The sequence below is a fragment of the Mesoplodon densirostris genome, chromosome 2 (assembly GCF_025265405.1).
Source record: "Mesoplodon densirostris isolate mMesDen1 chromosome 2, mMesDen1 primary haplotype, whole genome shotgun sequence".
NCBI lineage: Eukaryota > Metazoa > Chordata > Mammalia > Artiodactyla > Ziphiidae > Mesoplodon > Mesoplodon densirostris.
In genome coordinates, this window is record NC_082662.1 from 4,975,089 (window position 1) to 4,990,318 (window position 15,230).

Genomic DNA, 15,230 nt, shown 5'->3' on the forward strand with positions numbered 1-15,230 from the left:
GTTGCTGGGTCCGGGGTGCTTTGGGCCTGGTCCCCAGGCCGCCAGCCATTCCAGCGCCAGCACCTCTTGCTGGGCTTCCGGCAGCTCGGAGCCTTCTGCTGGGAGAGCTTTGTTTGTCATTGCTCGACAGCCAGGAAACTGAAGTGGTGGGCGAGGCATGGACCTGAAAGGTGGCTGCGTGTCCCCATTGCCGTCCTCCAGGTTGTCATTCTAAATCGCTGTATACCTGCTAATGAGTTGATGAGGCATCACCTTGCGTTTGGAGCAGCTGCGTTAATTACATCCTCACAGCCATCCCCTGTGCCCACCACTCCTGGCAGGTTCCTTTGCTTTAAATTAATAGACCAAATTAGAGGGAAGTGGGGAGGGTGTCCCTGGAGGCCAGATGCCCTCTGCTCCTCGGACGCAGATGATGACTTTTGCTGAGGACCAGGAAGTGCAGTCTGTAAGGCGGTCCCTGGAGGGCGTTTGGGCGCCCAGGGGGCCGCATGAATGAAGGTGGCTCCTTTGAGCTGAGAGGGCCCTGCCTGTGCTCATTTTCTTTGGCACCTCGTGCCCTCATGGGCGACGGGGAGGAGGGGCTGAGCGATTGTCCCACCTGCTGGCAATTATCGTCCATCCAGAAAATAAGACCTTAGTGACACACCTGAAAGCCTGGAAACAGAGCTCATCTGCAGAGTCTTTGCATGTGTTTTGTCATCTCTAAATGCCCCAAAAGCTAGACCAACAGGGGGCAGGTGGCCCCCCTGCCCAAGGGCAGAGCACGTCCAGGACCCAGAGCCCTCCTGCCAGGCCGCTCCCTTTATCGCATCCCTGCCTCCGGCTGTAAGGACAGGCAGCCGAGTCTGTGGCTTGAGCTGCGGAGGGCAGTTAACTTCCCTGAGCTATTTTCATCATCTGAGAAATGGGAGCACCGAGCCTGCCTCTTGGGTCTGCTGTGAAACGTAAACCCACAAACTTCATTACTTCTCTCTGCTTCCGTGCCTGCTGTCTGCTTCCTGTCCTGTGCCCAGCCTCAAGCTTATTCCTGGCACACGCTAGGTGCTCGGTACATATTTGCTGAGCAAGTGAAAGTGACAATGATTTGCACAATGGTAGCTAAGGACACCCCACCCCTTGTCTTCCTGAATCCCTGCCCCCTTGCCTCCCCTCCCCTGCCCTCCACTGTAGCTGTAACTGTAGGGCGAGAGGTGATGGCCAGGGCGTTAGGATCCCTCAGTTGGTGGGTGGCCTGGAGGGGTGAGCAGTACAAGCCTGGTTTGAGAAGCATAAGAAAGGCTCTGCCTGCTTACTTTTTCACCTCAGTTGCTTGGGTTTCATCTGGATTAGCAGGTTTTTTTAGGAGCCTCCCAGGAAGTCACACACTCTTGAGTTCATTGGCTTGGGTAGCCATAACCCTGAAGGTCAAGTCCTTTCCGATTGGCTGCTTCAGGATGCTTCGCAGGCCAGCAGGGTAAGCGGCCGTGGTGTCCCCGTTTGTTTCTGAATAAGACATTATTCCCAAGAAGTCACCAAGTGTGAAAATCTGTGTTATCTTGCTAATGGGACACTAATGAAATATTAAAGTGCATCTCTCTTCCTGTCAGTTTCCTGGGAGCCACTCGATCCTCTTGATTCTAGTCTATCTTTACATAAAGAGCCCCAGGGAATTAACATTTCTTATACTTTTCAAAATAACCTTGGTATTTCTGCTGCCGCAGTGGAGAAGTTCGTAATTTCCACTTGGTGACCGGCTGGGTTGAGGCGCTCTCCCTCTGCAGGGGTGCCCTACCTGGGGGGGGTCCCTTTGATCAGTCCTCCCAGCACCTGTCCCCCTGGCTGACAGCTCCCAGCTCCCTTGTGGTACCCACTGTCTCCCTCTCAGCAGAAGACTTGACCCCAGTGCTCAGGGGATACTCTGTCGTAGCCACTCTGGGCTGAGCCAGGCCACTGCCAGTTGCCATGCATGGGTCACAGAAACTCCCCACTACCGGGTCAGGCAGCTGGGGAGGCGTTTCTGTTCCCACTTTGCAGGGAAGGCAGCTTGGGCTCCGTGAGGTCAAGTGGCCTGCCCAAAGTCAGAGGCAGGATTTGAACCCAGCCCACGCCCCGTAACGCCAGCGCTGGGCTGCTTTCCCCAGCAACCCCGTCCGGCTACAGGTGTGACCTACCCAGGTTGCCATCAGTGTGCCATGACCTTGAGTGAGTCACGTTATCTATGCTTCAGTTCCCCCTCTCTGAAAGGACCTAAGTGCCATCCGTCCTTCTCTATGTGTAAACGTTCCCGGGGACGAGGCCATGGAGGAGGGGTTGGACTTCTGGGGCCAGTTTCTCCGCTTGGCCTCTAGATTGGAGCCCTCATCTTTGCTCTGGCCGCCACATCCTCTGGCTCAGATGCTTGGGGAGGTTGAGTCCCCTACACCCCCCACCTGTGAGTCCCACACACCTGGACACCGGCTCCATCAGGTTGCTCAGTGCTCTGCTGGGGAGCCTATGGGTCCCCCCAGAGCCACTTGCCTTTAGGGTTCCCCACACCCCCATCCTTGTTGGGCTGCCCTCCCCAGCACAGTGCCATCATAGCAAGGGAGGCATTCTGCCCCTGGTGGCCGGCACCCTGCTTGATCCCCGGGAGTTTTTGGCCAGGTGCTGGCCCCTGCCTAGAATACCTTGCTCCTCCCTTACTCCACTTAGCTTCTTCCAGCAGAGACTCAGGTCAGCTTCTTCCTGGAAGCTTCCACTAACTATTTCCTACCCTGAATGCTGTTCTTTCTCTTCCTGAGTGTTTTCAAGTCACTTAATGGATGAGCATTTCTGTGTGAGCCCCTCAAACTGTGCTGTGCCGGGCTCTGCACTCCATGCTGGAGACCAAGCTGAGGAACGTGCAGAGGAGGGAGATGTGGGGAGGGGACCAGGAGAGACTCGCAGAGGAGGTGGCATGGATTTCGGTTCTGAAGGCAGAGTAGGATGTTTGAGAGGTAAAGAGGGGGCCCTTCCTAGGGGAAGGAATAGCACAGATGCAGGCATGGGAGCAGGCAAGGGTGGATTTGGAGGCAAATGAATAGTCCATTTTGTCTGGAGCACAGGGCTCGTGTCAGCATCTTGAGAGGAGGGCAGGGGTCTCTGTCAAATGGTCTGAACTGCCTCTGGGGGTGCTGAGCATAATCACAATTGATTATTTCTGAGGGATTCTGGTTGCTGCCTTCCTCCCCCAGTTGAATGTACGTTGCAAGAAGGCAGGGCTTTTTCACTGTTGTGCCTCTGGTGTTAGGACAGCACCTGATATATTTAACAGGTACTGAGTTCTCAAGTAAATGAATGTGCACTTGAATTAAGGCAGAGCAATTCACACCAGAGCTACTAGCTAGGATGGCCTAGCTAGTGGCCATTTATTGTGGCCTCTGGCCAGTGGTACTAGATGTAGGCCTCATGGGGTGCTCTCTGTCTCTTCTCAGAGCCCGGTCCCAGGCAGACCCATAGGGAGCATGGCACAGGCGCATGGTTGGGTCACAGACCTTTCCCTCTTTGAGATGCAGCCCGCTTAGGCCTGGCTTGCGGAAGTCGGGGCTTTCAGTTCAGCAGGTCTGAGGAAATGGGGAGCCCCTGTTAGCCAGGGAGGTGCCAGGAGCCCCCAACTCTGGGGCCAGTGTTCTGCTGCTTTCTCTCCCCTCCTCAGGAACACATTCTTGTCTCCATCCCACCAGCTTTGTTTTTTGAAGAAAAATTGTCTTATTTATTTTTAAAACCAAACCACTAGGAAAATGTATCACAGTCTTGATACAGCAAACAAACAGACAGGCTATATTATCAAGTAATAAGTTGGTAAAAACACAACAAGGTCCTTAATAAAACAATAAGGTGCCTGAACTGGGGCAAGAACAATGCATGTCGCACAAGTGGTGTCTGGTAATGGGGGGCTGTCCCGTTTTTTGCTCTAAAGGAGTCACAGCTCTCCCCTGAGTTGCTGACTTTTTCTCCTTTGACCTTCGTGTTGCCAAGGGATTGTTTCAACAGAGCTCTGTTATTACAGGGAACAAAGTAAGCAATGCTGGGTTTAGGCTTTCATTCTATTTTGTTTTATGGAAACCAGATATTTCCAAAGCCAGTACTTCATAACTCTCTTAATTAAGCAGCTAACAATTCCTCTTTCGCTGTTCATTCCTGAATACTAGCACACAGCACAGTCAAAATCCCCTTTCCCTTCAAGGATGAGTGTCAGTGCAAGATTGTCTTGTCACTCTGCTGACTCTGCTGCAAACAGCCTCAGGGCTCATCATGGCTGCCAGTCAGAGGGGAGGTTTGCTTCCCCTACCAGTGTGATAGCACTTCTTATATTTTTGCAGGGTCTCCAGGCTGAAAGATGTCATGTGTGAGAATTTTAAGAAATGCACATGCACACTTTGACGGCCAGAAATGAATATCCACAAGGACCCTTTCAAAGTTTTTATCCAAACTACCTCTCCCAACTCTACATCTTAAAGTAACTTCATGTCCTTGTATATAAAACAAAACCAAGCAAAACAAATCCCCAGAAGCCCCCTTTCCCCATCTAAATTCGTGACCTCCTGGATTTTGTTTTACTTTCAGTTTGTGGAACATGTTGTAGTGATCCTTCTGGCAAACAGGAGGCTGGCAATGAACAGAAACAGCTCTCCTCACACCCCACCAGCTCATAGGCGGGTCAGGTGAACCTGCCAGCCTGCTGGTATCTGTGTACTAAGAGAATCTGGTACCTTGGAGGGCTCTGGTTTGGTGCAGGGGAGACTCCCTGTTGCCAGGATAAGCACTTGCCACATGAAATTCAGGCTCATAGAAACTCTCCTGTGCTATCTCTGACCCAAATTTTAGTACCAGTTTTTTTCACTTTCTAGGATTCACACACAAAGAACCAGTGTCCAGAGGCAAGTGACATAGGCCTTAAACTTGCTGCCATCCTTAATTTCCTGATTCATAAACTTTCCTTAGAAAACCCAAATCCCCATTCCTCTTTTTAAATAGATTCCTGCCTTCAGCCCCGATGGCCAATAGCAGACAGCTATTTCCCAATGGACGAGAGAGACTCCTCCACCTTCTTGGTCTTGGTTGGGATGAGGTTCACGTGGCCATCCACGCACGTGGTCACGCAGCTCTCCCGCTGCCTCTTCACCTGAAGCTCTTTTCTCCCCGCATCCGTTGAATCTCTGGCTTTGTCGTTGCAGTGTATAGTGCACAGGGCCAGGCGGTCCTGGAACTTCTCCAACTCGCAGGTCACCAGGGCCTGGGCTTGAGCCAGAGGTGCATGGCAGCGCTCAGTGCACTGGTGCACTTGCTGCATGGATGCCTGGCTGTCCTCACAACAGCCGGTGCTGCACCGGACCGTGAGGCCCTGCATCTTCCGGATGTTCTCTCTCCAGACTCTTCACCACAGAGCCCACCGCCTCCTGCACCCGGAGCTGCTGCAGCTCTGCGATGGCGACCCCGCGCGCCGGCGCCCGCATGCTCACCAGCTTTTTATCTTAATTTACAAGCCTGCTGTGGCACCAATGAAGACATACTGTACTGCCTGGGAAAAAACACACAGAATTCTGATTCTGTACGATTCAAAGGCACGCCTTTGGAGCTGCTTCAGAAATAAGAAAAGTAGGAGACACAGCCCTGCTCGGGCTTGCTGGACTTGTCAGGGAGCCTCGTCCTGGCTGTCTTCCTATTGGCCTTGGGCTTAGTTAAGCCTTCTGATTTATTTTTCTATTCACTATTTTTTGAAAAAAGAAAAGCTGCCTTAATGGACACTTTTAAAATCCAGGAGCTTTGGATTCCTCTACTTTGTCAGGCAAAAGTGGATTCATTTAGGTAGTTTTATCCAAAAAAATGCACATATTTATGAAGGTTTCAAAAATTAGCTTTTTCACTTCTTTTACTCCAGGAACCTAAAAACCAAACTTGGAAGATAATTTTTGTAGTGGGGTATGTGCATTCACTCAGCTAAGAAATGTAGCAGTTTTCGAAGGTCTCAGAATTTCTGCATCTCATAATTTCTTTGTCCAGTCCTCTTGGGGACTTGCTCCTGAGTTCTTTTCCTGCCCAGCCTCCTGATTTGGAGGTGTCGGTGTGGCTGCAGTTTGAGAAGTTTCACAAGAAGGTGAGGAGTGGCCAGAGAAGGGGGGATGGGGAGAATAGAGCTGAGCGAACCTTGCTTTTCAAGGTGGGGGAGCCCAGCGCAGCCTGGATGGAGAGGGAGGGCTGGACTTTCTTTGCTGGAGGCAGGTCCACGGGCAGAGCCTGAGGGCGAGAGGAGGTGGTGTGCCGTGGAGGGCGTGGGGGCCCACGTGGTGAATGAGCCAGAGGCAGCCGTGGGCCTCTGGCCTCCCCCTCCAGCAGCTGTGGCCACTGGCATGGTGGGAGGCGCTGGTCTGGGGACGGGGATAGAGTCAGTGATGTGTACGGTCGCTGAGAAAGCGAACAGGCAGCCCTGCTGCTGACCAAGCCTTTCTCTGAGGTCCGGGTCTGGAGGCGGGGTGGCCCTCCACCTTACAACCAAGAGTCTGGTCCCAGCATCATGCCACTCCCAGATGCCGGCGTGGGACTGATGCCTCCCTCCCCACCCCGGTCTGTGGCCGGTTGTTCTCCAGTGGGTCCCTCACGCTGCGTGTGGGCAGTGGAGCCTCCAAATCTCCAGGGCACGTCCTGTGAACGCCCTCCTGTTCCCGGGCCCAGCTGCCTCGGAGGTGACCACGCTGCCTGGGCGAGGAGGGGGCCGGGGTACACAGTGTCTCTGCGTTCTTCCTCTGTGCTTTCTCCTGCCACCAGGTGGGAATCCCCAGGGCAGCAGAAATATCCGGGTGTCTCCCTGGCTGGGGCTCCCCCACCTGTCAGCACAGAGCCAGGCCTTTCCCAGGCATCACAAAGTAGAGAGCGCATCTGTTTTCCAAGAAAGGACGCTGAGAGAGATGGCCAAATTGAGTTAGGAGTGCCAGGAATCCAGACCCATGAGTTCCTGTAAGGCCCGCCCTACCTCTGAATTACAGCTGCTTTCCGCGTTTCTGCAGGGAAACCAAGCCGCTCTCCCCGTGGCATTTACAACAGCTTGATTTACAGGCCCGCATGTTCGCTGCACACTGCACATCCATTCTCTCTCCGTCTTTAAACTTTTAAGCCTTTGCCTTATGAATGAGGCCACTGATTTTCTAGGTTCCCTGGGCTTTTGATATGAGGTCTTTTTCTTCTCTGCTCGTTTCTCCGTAAACATGTTCTGAACACCTACTCTGTGCAAGACCTGTGACGGGCTCCCCAGGGGTCCAGAAATGAACTTGTCAAGAGTTCTGGGCCTCAAGGACTTCGCATTCACGGGGTGGGGGAGGGAAGATGCCCAACCTGCAGAGAAGTTCTCTACGCGGTGTCCCCACTGAGCAACCCTGTAACGGACGCTATTCTGCGCTGATGCCTTGTGAAATGCTCGGGCCAAGTGCTGATGGCCAGGACCGACGAGGTCCCCGAGCTCCCCCCGTGGGGAGGGGGCGGTGCGTCAGGGGATAGGAGGACAGGATCACAGACCACTCGTGGAGCCCACAGCAAAGCCCGTGTGGTCTGGTGGGTGGGTCAGGGATGGTTTCTCTGCGCGATGGCTAAGCTGAGACCTGGGGGCTGAGCAGGAGGTCGCAGGTGGAGGGGGCGGGGGAGAGGGAATCATTCCAGGCAGGTGGAGTTGCCCCGTGAAGATGTGGCATCCAGAGAGAGCACGGTGTGTCCGAGAAACCGCCCGAAGTCCAGAGAGTGTGCAGCGTGGAGCGAGGCAGAGGTCGGGGTGCTGGAGCTGTGTCCGCCCCAGGCGAAGCGGAGCCCAGACGGCGGTGGCCAGCGTGTGTGACGAGCCTGGGGAGACACCGGGGGGCCCGGGTCGGGCGGCTGATGCGATTTCTGTTGCTCGGAGGAAGGGCCACGGTGGCAAGACCGTACGTGAGGAAAACTGTTCAGAGACCCTGAACTTGCTGTCATTAATCTCAGTGACAACTGGGCCAGAGTGGGAGAGAAGTGACAGATTCGAGACACTGTTAAGGAGAGGACTCTGTAGGACTTGGTCATCCAGTCCGACCTGGATGGTGAGGGCCGGAGGGCAGCCAGCACAGCTCCAGGGCTTCCGTCTTGGCCCGCTGGGCTGGAGGAGGTCGCGTTCACTGCCACGTGGGACCCCGGGGTGTACGGAAGCCTGTGGTTGGAGGCCCCTAGGAGACACCCACGGGCAGTAGGATCTGTGAGTGTAAAGCTCAGAATCAAGGAGGGCCTGGGAGATACAGCTTCGGGAGTCAGAAGCAGCTACAGCTCGGGGAGTAGATAGAAACCCCCAAGGGGCGCAGTGGAGTGAGAGGGAAGGAGAGCCTCAGGGAGCCGCCCCAGAGACACAGCATTTAAGGGGAGACAGAGGCAGAACCGCCAAGCAGTAGCAGCGAGGCCTTCTCAAGGGGGACGTTTGCATGCCCTCTTTGGTGCAGGACAATGGCAGGACCTCAGAGACCCTGGGGCCCTGGGAGAAGACGCGGGTCACTGGACCAAGTGGCCCAGCAGGACCACAGCAGAGAAGGAGGGAGGAGCTTGGTCTGCCTGGGACCTAGGTTGGTGGGGCTGCATCAGAGCCAGCACCTGGCGGCCCAGACCCCCTGAGCCCCTGGGCCCTGCTCGCCTGTCTCTAACTTTCCTGCTGTGGCGAAGGCCTTCCCAGCTCCTCTTTGCAAAGAATTATGCAGTTCTTCTTGACTGGAGCTCATGGAGCAACCCTGACGCCAAAGAGAGAAAACATGTTTGAGGAAGAGGAGCCTTTCCCCCAGTCCTGAACCGGCCGCTTCTGGACGAGAAGACTGCTTTTTCAATCTAGAAGAACTTTACATTTATGCTTGACTGAAGCACAGGCCCCTTTTGTCCTGGGAGCCGATGGGAAGCCGGGGTTTGGGTAATCTATGCAAGGCCCCTTAGGTGCCCTGCATCCATCATCCCAAGTGACAGAATTTACATCATTAATCATTGGTGGCAATAGAAAAGTCATTGGAATGGAATGTTGTCACAGGATAAATGTCTCCCAATTGCATATATAAATGTCTCAGCTTTAGTGTACTGTTTGTGCTCGAGAAATACTGTGGTGGCTTCAAAATGGTTACATCTGGCATCAGGAAGCCATCAACACCAGCCTGTCCTACTCACACCCTCTCCCAAGGAAGCCTGGACTCCCTCCAGGGGCCTCAGCCTGGGGCCACAGCACACCTGGATTTGGGCAAATGGAGGGATGCTGCCGGCTCCCGGGTGCTTTCGGGTGGCTGATGCCATGAGGGTTAGAAAACGCTCCAGCCCAGTAATCCCGCCGTGACACCCTGGTGGTCGTCCCATGGCTAGAGGGATTTGCACCTTCCCTCTCCATGGCCACAGACCCTTGGATGCAGGGGAGAAAAGGATGTGAACCTGGCCGGGTTGCAAGGCCAGAGGGCCAGACGCTTCCAGGCGGCTTCACCGTTTCAGAAATCAAGCCCACAGTGTTTTTTTGGCTGGCGTCTCTCTGTTCCATGACCTGAAAACACGCTGTTTTTGGAAAGTGCAGATCTGCTGACAGACACCCTTTTCTGGAGGTTTGTGTGTTTCTCTCTGGGGCGAGCTGCCCTGCCTTGGATGGGCCAGATGCTGCTGGAGAAGACGCTGGGCTTAGGAAGCGAGGCCCTTTTTGCTGGGATTTGAAGGAATTCTTTCTGCTTGAGCCTCAGGCTCTTCGTCCACTCAGGGTTCCTGGAGCCCTGCAGGGCCCAGTGGGAGGAAGGGGCACCCCCAGAAGCGGGGTGGGCACGCCAGGGGCCTGAGGCAGGGGGCTGCCTTGGGTGGAAGGGCTTGCAGGCCTGTTAAGGACCGACTCTGTGTGACCAACGAGCTGCGTTAGACCGGAGCCAGGTGTCTGGGCTGATGAGCCGGGGCAGGGCTTTGTGGAGTATATTTGACGGGAGGAGAGGTAGCTCCCCTTTTCTGTAGGGAATTTCGTAAATCATGGCCTATCAGATATGGAAGTGATCTGAGGCCAGGTGGATCCCCGACTTTGGATGTCACAGACTGGTCAAATTTTAAAAGTGTTAATTTGACCAAGTGAGGCCATTAAAAGCCAGAGGCCAGCTACTATATCATCATTTCATAAGTGGAAGAATATTCTAATACCAGCAATATAAGAGAGACATAATTTGAAGATAAAGAGTATTTCTCAAATGGAATACATTTCGCTTTATGAAGAATTTGTTCTATTATACCTGTTTTGTTTTGTTTTTTCTTTTTGTCTCTCGTTTTTTAAAACCGAGAGAAAAGTCTGGCAAAAATCTGTTCCTGGTCCCCGGTCCCCTCATTTCAGGCGAGCAAAAGGAGGGAAGGTGTCTGGCCGGAGCCCCACAGCCAGCAAGGCTTGTGTATCGTTCCAGCTAATTCTGGCTTCATAACAAGTCACCTCAGTCTTCGCAGAATCATTTTTTATTATCACCTCTCCTGGTTCTGGGGGTGGCTGGGCCGGGCCAGGGGCCCTCACTTGGGGTCCCACTGCTGCTGAGTCGTCTGGAGGGCCCCTCACTCCATGTCTGAGAAGATGCAAACCACCGGGGGCAGAGCATCCGGGGGCTCCTTGGGCCTCCCTCCTCCTGTGTGGTCTCCACGGCAGCGGCAGGACAGCCAGACTTCTCACGTGGGCCCTAGAGGTGCGAGTCCTGACAGGGAACCCAGGGGAAGCTGTGTTGCCTTCATGAAGTCACATAGCATCACTTCTGTGAGCTTGTATTCAAGGAGGGGGAAGTTACATACCCTTCTTATTGGGAGAAATGCCAAAGGGTTGGCTGACATGCTCTAAAGCCACCCCATGGCTCCCAAGTTCCCCTGAGAGCCAGGTTTTAATCTGGGGTGCTGGGACCTTAGATCCCCCCTCCCCTTACCTGTTCCAGGAACAAGTCTGGTGGAGGATAAAGCAGGTGGCTCTCTGGTGATGGGGGGCAGCTTCCGCTTGCTGGTCGCTGCTTGCACTTCTGTGAAGTAGTAAATTTCATAGATAAGGTCGATTCCATCAAATAAGTATCAGGTAAGCTCTTTGATGATCATAAGCGAGATGATGAATTAAAGTTAATCTAGAGGAATAACTGATAAAGAACAGAGACTTTGGGAATACAGCGTAAACTCGCAGAATTCCAAGCGCTCACTCTTTCTAAGAAGGCGGCCTGCAGCCCTGCTTGAGCACCTGCTGTGTGCAGGCCCAGTGGTATGCAGAGGTGAGGGGGATGCGAGCCTGAGCCCCCGAGTATCCATGATCAGGTTGGGGGCCTCCTCGTGTCACCCCGTCGGGACCAGAGCGTGGGCAGGGATGACAGCAGACCCTTACTGAATCCCTCTGCTCGGTGTGGGCTCGTGGGCTGCTGGCTTTCAGCTCTGCAGCTCCCCGTCCGGGAGGTCTGTAAGGGCTCGCAGGGAGGTGAGGAGGAATAGCAGGCCACCCCAGAGCCACGTGGCCAGGCTCTGTGGGGACGCCCACAGCCCAGCCCCCAGCACGGGGCCGGCAGCCTGTTCAAGCCGCACTGGGTGAAGTGCGGGCAGGTGGGGCAGGGAGATAGGTTTCCACCAGCCTGGGGAGGGTCCTGCGTGGTTGCTTTCTGTGTGGATGAGCTGCCCAGATGGGGGGTTTAGGGTCAGCTGGGGCAGGAAGTCCATGTCCATCACTGTTTCCTAGTTACTGGACACCAGGTGATCCCCCAGCCCCGCCCGGGTCTGGCCCAGTGTCCTGCCTCCACGGGGACCCCGGCTCCCATGAAAGCCTTCTGGGGTGCCCCTGGCCTCCGCCCCACGAGCTGTGTCTATTCATGTGTCTCCCTGCTTGGGTAGCAGGCACCCCAGAGACCTCAGTCCTTTGAAGCCTCAAGGGGGAGCCTTCTTGTTTGCTCAGGGTGACAGTCGCCGTCCCCAGGAGGTCCTGCAGAGCCGCCCCACCACATACCCGCCCCCCGCGGCCCCTGCGACTCCTGGGAAAACAGCGGGGAAGGCTGTGCATTTCTGCCCAGCCCGCGGCCCCTCTGAGACCTCTTCCACCAGCACCAGGTGAAGCATGGGGGCTGTGAATGAGTTCCCGGTGAAGCTGGCCAGACGCCTACCCGTGGGTCTGCGGAGGTGCCAGCACCCGGGACAGAGCAGTGGATGGACAGACACACTTAACCTTCCCCACGGACTGCCCAGAGGCCTTGTTCTTTCCCTCTGAATCACTGAGACCTGCTGGGTTGGTGGGTAATTGTTTCATACTACAGCTCTTGCTAAAAGGAGGGGGAAAAACAGTTCCCCAAGGTATGGAAGTCGTCAGAAACAAGGACCCCCTCCGAGGCCATCACGCAAGCTGGTTTGCAGCTTCGCAGATGAAGGGGCGACTGGGGTACGTTCCCACATAGAAAGGAGATGGAGGCTGACCAGGATTAGAAACGGCGCTGGGAGCACAGGCCAAGCAGGCCTGGCTGTCACCTCCTCGTTCATTTCATAGAGTTGACTTACCACATGCCACGTTCCAGGAATGGGTGTAAATAGTGAACCCAAGGGGCGACGTCCCCGTTCTGGAACTTTCCTACTAGCTGGGGAGACAGACGGTGGGGACACAGGAGCTGCTGGGGAGGGGGCAGGTCAAGGAAGGCCTGGCCGAGCCCCGTGACCTTGAGCAGGGCTGCTGGAGCCGAGAGTCAGGCCTGGGGCATGGGCTCCGCAGAGGCACCCGCTGCCACCCTGGCCCTTGGAAGTGTGGGGTGGTAACCGGGGGCCTGGCCTCTCCCTCCTTCGCCTCCTGGGTGTTGACGCTGCTTTTCTGATCTGGTGCCTGTGAGGAGGAAATATATATTTAGACCCTTCTGTACTTTCCGTGGTAACAGTCTCTTTATTCCTGGTGAAGAATGAGGAAAATGGGTCAGCTGTATTTACTAAGAAGCGTGTTCCAGCTCCTTTTCCGAGGCTATTTATAAACTTTAAAAAATGTGCGCTAAGTTTTTTGCATCTTACTGGAAGCCAGAGTGCCTATGAATACCCTTTCTATTACTATACCGGGGATCTAGCACTTCGGATTTGAAACCAGTCAACTGGGGCAGATAGAAATCTTGCAAACAGTGATTTTGATGCACTCTGGCAGGATGGGTTTGCCTCGTGGTCGGATTTCTCTGGGCGTTTTCTTCGTGAGACCTAGTCTAGCTTTCCTGGGTGTGGCGAGTGGACCACACAGTCTGACCCTGGCCCCACTGGGCCCTCGGGGGCTGCAGGTCCCCAGGGTGGCGGGTGCCCGAAGACTGGGGACTTGGGGAATTTCGGAATCGCTCATCCATCCTTTGGGGCAACGGGGCCGTGGCCCGTTCCATGGCGGGCCCTGCTGGCTCGGCCCAGGGCTCACCTTCTCTCACGTCCTCCGTCTCTGATGTCTCAGCCCGTGTGTTGCAGGGTCACCGGTCCACGTTCATTGTGCCCCGTGTGTGCACAGAAAACGTAGCTTCCCTCCTTCTCTCCACGTGGCCTGACCTTGCTTTTGAGAGGGGAGGGCTGGGCTCCTAGACTTTAGGTCCACTCTGGGAGTGTAGTCGAATGGCTTGTATCAGCCCCTGAGGGAACCCCTCTCTGCCTGGATGCTTTGGGTCCCTGTTCAGACTTTCGGAGCGCCCCTCCCCCGTTTCCCCCTGCCCCTCGGGGTTTGGAGAGGGGTGTGTGCTCGTGACCTGGTGGTGGCTGAGGGAGGGGCCCCTGCACTCCACGGGTGGCTCCTTGGGTGCTGCTTGCAGAAAGGCTGGACGGATGAGCCCCAGGAGCCACCGGCCCATCTGGCCTCTGGGGAGGCAGCCCCGGCGGTGGAGCTGGTCCACTTTTATCTTCTCAGCGTTCCAAGGCCCCTTCCAAAGTGGCCTCCGCATCCTGACCATCAGAGGCCTCAGCCTTCCTACCTTCTCCCACCGAGGCGCTGGGGCCTGCAGGTCATGGGGCACTAAGCCGCCCGCTGTGGGAGCCTGTCCACCAGGGGGCAGTTCTTGGGGTGCTCCTCCCCCCACTGAACAGCTGCGGGGGACTTATTTCCTCTCTGTGCCCCCGCCTCCTAGGGGTATCATGTCCATAATAAAGGTAATAATGATAATAAGAATAATCAACAGTCACCACTCGCTGGTCCCCTGCTCTGTGCCCAGCAGAGTTCTGCACCCTCCTGTGTAGGGGCTGATTCCTCTCCAAGGCAAAGAGGGTTATTAGCGGACGAAACCAGTTCTTCCAAAGTCAGTTGCTCAGACTGGTACCCGGCAGCCGGAGTGTGAGCCCCGGGCGGTCTGTCATCCACGATTGCTGTCCCTCTCGTCCATCCACCTGCTCCGGAGCAGAAGTTTCCAAACTTGCTTGGTTCTTGGCACCCCGAGTGCCTCAGTGATTTTCTTTTTCTTTTTTTTTTTTTTTTATGGCATCCCTAGAATACTTAACGGTTCCGTTAAGAATACTTAACTGTTCTGTTTATTAAGAATACTTGGGCCTCCCTGGTGGCGCAGTGGTTGGGAGTCCGCCTGCCGATGCAGGGGATACGGGTTCGTGCCCCAGTCTGGGAGGATCCCATATGCCGCGGAGCGGCTGGGCCCGTGAGCCATGGCCGCTGGGCCTGCGCATCCGGAGCCTGTGCTCCGCAACGGGAGAGGCCACAACAGTGAGAGGCCCGCATACCGCAAAAAGAAAAAAAAAAAGAATACTTAATAGTTCAAAGAATACCTAACAGTTCTGTTTATTAAGCAGTTAGATCCGAACGCCTTAATAAATATTTGTGTCCTAACAACAGCTGCTTGAAAATATCATACTCATAATTTTTTATTTCATTCTTAAATCACCCAGTTACTTACTAATGGGATATGTGTGCCCATCGGGGCCGGACATCTTTTCAAATCCCGGAGTCAGATTGGGTGCCGCCAACCCCACTTCCTGTTCCATCCAGATTTTTTCCGGGTCCTTCTTTCTTATCTCAGCAATCACTGAAAACTCAGCTTCACAGTGACATGATGTCCTCAAAAGGCTCGTAGGCGCATCTCACGGTGAAGCTGTTATTCCAGCCGTGTCTGACAGGGGTCCGACAGATATTTAGTATTGCCTGTTTCCCTCAATAACTTAAAATATCCTGCGGTCTCATGAGTTCTTGGAGGCTCTCCAGGGTGCCTGGGTGCACAGTTTGGGAACCGTGTTCCTAGAGCCTTTGGTTCCTCCTTGTTACCCAGGAAGCGGATCATTGACCCTCAGGTCTCAGACTCCTG

At 54.8% G+C, this 15,230-nt stretch overlaps 1 protein-coding gene and 1 pseudogene across 1 annotated transcript in view; one reads left to right on the forward strand and one right to left on the reverse strand.

The window, feature by feature from the left end:
- CAMTA1 (calmodulin binding transcription activator 1) overlaps positions 1 to 15,230 on the forward strand; it is an 899,418-nt gene that overhangs the window by 123,532 nt on the left and 760,656 nt on the right. The window lies entirely within an intron of this gene.
- Positions 5,012 to 5,453, reverse strand: LOC132476852 (protein FAM136A-like; annotated as a pseudogene).